Source organism: Pistacia vera, unplaced genomic scaffold, assembly GCF_008641045.1.
Source record: "Pistacia vera cultivar Batoury unplaced genomic scaffold, PisVer_v2 Contig348, whole genome shotgun sequence".
Lineage (NCBI taxonomy): Eukaryota > Viridiplantae > Streptophyta > Magnoliopsida > Sapindales > Anacardiaceae > Pistacia > Pistacia vera.
This window is the reverse complement of record NW_022196166.1, coordinates 291907-298664: the sequence shown is the minus strand read 5'-3', so window position 1 is coordinate 298664 and position 6758 is coordinate 291907.

Below are 6758 nucleotides of genomic sequence, written 5' to 3'. Positions count from 1 at the left end.
TTTTACGATTATGCTAGCTAGAGAGAGAAAGCATGACATTGCACCAGGTTGTCATCAAACAACCTTGACAAGTGAGATCAGTCACTGCTTTTCGATAGGGTCATTCAACATTATGATAGCCTTATCGTATTATCAGTGTCTTACTTCAGAATAATACTAGGACTATGGACGTTTCTAGAATGGCCACCATATGTGCTCATAGGGTTCTTACTACCAAGGTTTGAAACACTTGATACACTCATCACGGTTCTACCTTTCTAAGGACATATACCAATACATACAATGATGATTGACGCGATATAGAAATACATACAATAATGATTTACACGATATAGAATAAAATGCCTTTTATTGATCAATGAACTTTATTACAAAGAGTCAATTCTACAATAATTGATTGACTCTAGGGCACCTACTCTAACAGGGTTATGGTTAGATTTTGTTTTTAGGGTTTATTTGGATTCGGTAATTCAATTTGATTTGGGATTTTGAGAGCCCAACTTAACAAAATAAAATATATGATTTTGTTGAAATGTTCAAAGCCAATGATAGAATGTTTGATTTTTGATAAGTAAGAGTGGCCCAGATGTGAGGCTAAGGGTGACAGTGGGGGAGTAAGAAGACAAGAGGAAGGTGGGGGCAATGTTGAAGGGGTGGCTTGAGGGTTGGGTTTGCAGTTCTATTTATTTTTTTTACAAAAAAAAAAAAAATTAAATAATAATCTGGTAAAACCAGTTAATCGGTAACCAAACTGATAATTCGGTTCGGTTAGTAACTAGTTCAAGAGATAATCTGATTCGGTTTTGATTTGGATTATCCTTTGGACCGAAAAACCGATTGGGTTTGGAAAGTGGGCAATTCGGTTCGGTTAACCAGATTTCCACACCCCTATAAATTTCTAGTTTCCCCCGTGAGTATATCCCCCTATTAACAAAGACATTAGCAAAAAAAAAAAAAAAAAAAAAAGCATAATTTAGGTAGTATATTGCATTACTTTCTTTTGGTTTAAATTGTATGTGATGGGATGATTTAATAGAGGCCTAAACAACAATTTATATAATTTAATAATTATAAATGTCTTTAACAATCAAATTTAAATAATATTATTGCAATAGATATTTAAATTATTAAATGTATAAATAAATATGAAAAATAAATAATAAATTTATATTTTTCTGTTATTAGTTAAAACTAATAATTGCAATTTTCTAATTCTATATAAATAAATTATTAATCTATTTAATGTTTATGTCTAATATATTTTAAGTAATTAAAAGTTGATAAAAAAAAGTATATTATAAAAACGTAAAACCAAGGTGTCAGAAACTAACTAGCAAGATGCAAAATGAGCAAACTAAGTTGTTGAAGAATGCAAGAAAATAGGATGGAAGAACAAAATGAATATTCCAGCTCCTTGATGCTTGCTTGAGTCCATAAAAGGATCTCTTGAACTTGCATATCTTTTTTGCTTGTCCATGAAGAACAAAACCATTAGTTCATCATATAGATGTCTTCTTCAAGGTTTCTGTTCAGGAAAGCAATTTTGACATCCATCTACCAAATCTTATAATCATAGTATGGAACAATAGCTAACATAATCCAAATGGACTTTAACATCGCAACTGGAAAAAAGGTTTCATCATAGTCAATGCCATGTTTTTGTCTGAAACCTTTAGAAACCAGTTGTGCTTTATAGGTTTGCAAGTTACCATCCATGTCAGCCTTCTTCTTGAAGACCCATTTACACCCTATGGGTTTTACCCCTTCGAGTGGATCCACTAGAGCAGATACTTGGCTCTGGTACATGGAGTAGATCTCAAATTTCATGGCTTATATTTGTATAAGAAAATGATATAAGTCCTTAGGATGGTAGAATCGTGATAAGGGTATCGAGTGTTTGAAATCTCGATAGTGAAAACCCTATGAGCACATATGGTGGCCATTATAGGAACGTCTATAGCCCAAGTATGATCCTAACCTAGGGCATAGATAACACGGTAAGGCTATCATAGTGTTGGACTACCCTGTCGAGAGGCAGTGACAGATCTCACATGTTAAGCTTGTTTGGTGACAAACTGGTGCAACACATGGGTGCTTGCTATAGGCAAGTTCACTGGACCAACCCCCTGGAGGATTTCACATAGATGGTTACCCTAGTATCTGTGGAACAAATCCTCCAACAAATGGTGGTACATGTGATCCTTAGACTTGAGGTCACTGGAGCGCCTTGTGCACCGATTAGTGTAGTTTGACACTAGCCCAACGTAGTCCTTTCAGGACTATCAAAACAGTAGTGGTTGGCTGCATTGAAAAGTGTCTCGATACTATGGTGGATCGATAGAGGATTCATCACTCCCGTGTATGGGAGAAATTATCTCACTGAATAGACACTGGGGTTACCATCCAATGGAATCCTCTGGTGGGTCAGTCAGTGACTTGCCTACAGAAGCACTCATGTGTTGCATGTAACGCCCACATCAAGGTAGTAACTTGATTTATGCCCTATACTTAGTTGAATCTTGCTAGGTTCTCTTGAACAAGTGTGAAGAAAATTCCTTAAAATTCACTAGGGGTAAAATGGTCATTCACTTAATTAGTTGAAAGCGTGGAAGTGAAAGAAGTAGAATTACATGGAGAATGCAATGGAAATGAGGACATTATTGTAATTGCTAAGGGACATAGATTGAATTTCATAGAAAGTGCAAGGGCAAATGGGAATACATGCTTTATTATTTGATAAGGTTTCATTTGAGAAACCCTAACAAAAAATTCAGCCCTTGTTCACGCCAATTTCCCCATTTTCTCTCAATTTTCTTCACTAAATTCACAAGGAAATCATAGGATTTGGCCTGGATTTTCATAGATTTCCAACCTAAAGCATCTTAGGTAAGATTCTGTCAAAAGGAGTGTGGATAAACTTTAAAATTTTAAATTCTTATGGTTTTTATTGATCTAGGTCCAAGAGGAAGAGATTTAGAGCAAAAGGGAAGTGATCTACATATTCAGGTAAGTAAACCTAGTTGAACCTTAATTTGAGCAAGACTTGTGTGAAGAATTATTGCATGTTTGTATGTGATGATATGAGAGAATTATTGGCTTTTTTTTATGTTTAATGATGTGTAATTTCCAGCCATGAGAAGTAGTGTATGGTTATGTGATGATTGGTGAAGTTATGGAGAATTAGTGATGGAATTTTTGAAGTGTAGAGAAATGTTGAAAATGGGCAGGTGTGATGCTATAATATTGAGTTTGGCTCAAAATTGGTTGAATTGAGAGTTGTGGAATGTGCCAACATGGTAGTTGCATGTGCATATGAAATGTTTGATGAAAATCCGAGAAATTGCACGCATGAGTTGGCTAAACCCTAATGAAGAAAGGGTTAGAGAAAGGCAAGAATTGAAGTTTGATGTGTCTTGATATTTAACATGTTTTCACAGGGGAGAATGGTTAAGAAAGGTTAGGAGTAAGTGGAGGTAAATAGGTATGGAAAAGCCTTAAAGTAGGCATGTTACCAAGGTTGCCCTGTCAAATCCGTGACCTTCGAGCGATTTTTGGGCATCTTACCGATCGAATTGAGTTGAGACCTAAACATAAGAGTTTTAGCCATTTCTCTAAGATTTAAAAGTGGACCAAGATCATAGCAATCCGAGTGTATAACTCGAGATATGCCTTCTGGTGTGCTATGTGAGGCAACCAAGATTAAAAACCTTCCTAACCTAACTACTAAACTGTAAATAGGGTAAGCAAGGGTCGTCCCCCGAAGAGTGTCTAGACGATTTTTGATGATGTGAATAGGCTGGGGGGTTTTGAGTAAAACAGAAACAATCTTAGCAGAAATTAAAACAAAAACAATTCAAATCAAAATCAATTAATATAAGAAACTTGGTTCCGTCAACATCCACCATCGGAATCTTACAACTGATCATTGATGCAAAATTAAATCAATTCATACCTGAATATCACGTTGGAACTATTTCCTATCTCTCTTTAATTGTAATAATTGGAAACAAATGATCTTAATTAATCTTACCACTAAACAACCCTAGACAAGCGCTCAGATTTAATCTAATGGCAGCCTTCAGAATTAGAGAAATCGATGAAGCTAAACAACAACAACGGTTGTATTTTTTAGTTGAATGTTCTTTTAAGATTACTAATTCTGACGCAGCAAATTATTAACCCTAAGTGCTTCACAGTTAGAGGGATCAAGCAATTACGGATTGATACAAACTCAACAGTAGATTGCAACAAAAATAACACTAGTAGGCCTCCTAGTAATTAATTGCATCATCATGAAGATATGCACAGAATAACATTCAATACTCAACACCGAAAATTGAACATTAAATAAAATAGATTAGATCTCACAGTTGGTTGATTCCGAGGTCTCCGTTTCCAACGACCAAGTTACAAAAGCTTTAGCGCTCATGGATAATCCAAACTCCAAAGAGAAAATTCCAGAGAGTGAAGAGAGAGGCGTGGTCCCCTCAAAAACCTAATCTAATCCCTAGCAAAATTCGTTCAAGTCTTTGAATCCCACTAAATCTCCTAAAAGAAATATTCTATATCCATAAATCAAATCAAGTTTGATTCTAATTAATTGAAAATAAGATAGAGTCTAAAATAAAATAGGAAAGCTGTGATTCTGAGCTGTAACTTGCGTGCCACATGTCCTCAATCTTCCAAATAAAACTGCTCAATTGATTTGCATGACAAGGCAGAATGCTCTAGGAGTCCAATGCAGAACATCAACTTCAAGCTTGATTAAACCTTGATTCAGTGAGTATCTCTCCAAACTCAAAACATGACAGTTGTAGATATATTTCTTAGCTTCCACCTCATTTGAATCATCTCAATCAGAGCTCGGATGAGAGAGTTATTCCCAGATTACAAACAATGTCGAAACTGTCCAAATTCACTTAATTAGTTCCATTTTGCAATTAACGCCTCCATTTGCATCCTAAATCAAAATAGAATAATAATGAGTACATTTAGGCAACAATATGTATAAAAGACTAAACATAAGGGGGGTAAATAGGACATTGTGCATTCCCATCACTCTTGAATATGACATGAGCAATATGACTACCTCAAAAGTGCTTCCAATTATTAGTTTATTTTTAGTCATAATCTATGATTGATTTCAAGTATGGGAATGTTGTTGGTAGAAAATACTAGTTCTCTAATGTATTTTTATGCAAGAATGCATTCTACATTCTCACTTTGCATTTAGAAAGAATAGCAAAGAATGAGCATATTTCCATGCACATACACATGTATGAGAATATTAAAGAATAAAGAGAAAGAAAAGAAATTACATGTAGAAGTATATCTAAAGAATATAATTAAAGAATAATTCAAATATGAAATTTACTTAAAGAAATATGAAAAGATAAGAGAAGAGAAGGTTGTTGGATGGGAACCCGTGAGTGACAGAGAAGAATAGCCCACATGCCCGCCGCCTTAGTGAGCGGCCTTAGATAAGAAAGAAGAATTTGTATAGTTGCTAGAAGTACATGTGGATGAGAACTGTACCCAGCAGAGCACATACATACACGCCACCTTTTGTGACGGGCTAGAATCAGAAGAAGAATTTGTACAGTCTTTTAGAAGTGCATATAGATGAGGACTGTACCTACTCACATGGACAGGATTCGAATCCATGCCTAACAAGTCTGATCGGCAAGAAAGAATAGAAAAGAAAGAAAGAATAGAAAGAAAGAAAGAAAAGAAGCATAGAAAGAAATATAGAGAAAAGAAAGTGCACATCTTATGCATTTGTGATTTGCATCATACCTAGCATGATACCATGCCTACTATCATGAGTAGTGAGAAATTAGAAACAAAGAAAGAACAAAATTAGAAACAGAGAAAGAACAAATTTAGAAACAGAGAACAGGGAACAGAGAAGAATAGAGAGGGATGATGTAAGGAAAGAATTCAAAATATGAGCAACAAGAGAGAAGAGTAGCATAGCGGGTTTACTTACTGAGCAATTAGTGCTCACCTGTTGTTTTCAATGATTTTGCAGGTAGTAGGAGAGATGCGGTCAGATGGAGCATCAAGAAGCAGAAGGGTCTGGCAACACTGTCAAGTTTATTTGTGAGTTGGCATGGGAGAGAAAAGGGGGCTAGGGTTTTATCAAAATGATTGAAATGAATTAATAATTAATTTCACAAAGTGTTTCACTTATATAGTGCACACTTTGCCCTATTCTATCATGGAATAGGCTTGGGCACCAACCCAAACAACCCTTATGTCCAAACAGCCCCATTTAGATATTTTAATTATTATTATTAGTATTATTATTTCAATTAAATTAAATTAATATACATATCTTATATATATTAACATTAAACAATAACAATAATTCATTTAAATATATGCGAACACATATTTAAATATAATTTCACTTATTTAATTTCATTAACAAATTAAACAAAGGCTACGACCTCAGCAAATTTAATTACACTGTGAAATTACCAAAATACCTTTTCGCCTAAAAAGACAAAAACATCCTTCTTATAAACTGGTTCTTAAATTATCTTCTATGTGTGCTCCTCATCATACCGGTAGTGTGTAGTATCGCGATTAACACCAATTAATCGTCTCACTACACACAGACCAAGATTGGCCTCTGGTAAGGCATCATGGCCACCTGATAGATTCAGATTCAGTGAAGCAGCTACCTATCAATGATATGGTTACCGTACAATCCAATCCTTTCATCTTCCGTTATCTCGACGAGACCGAGGCAT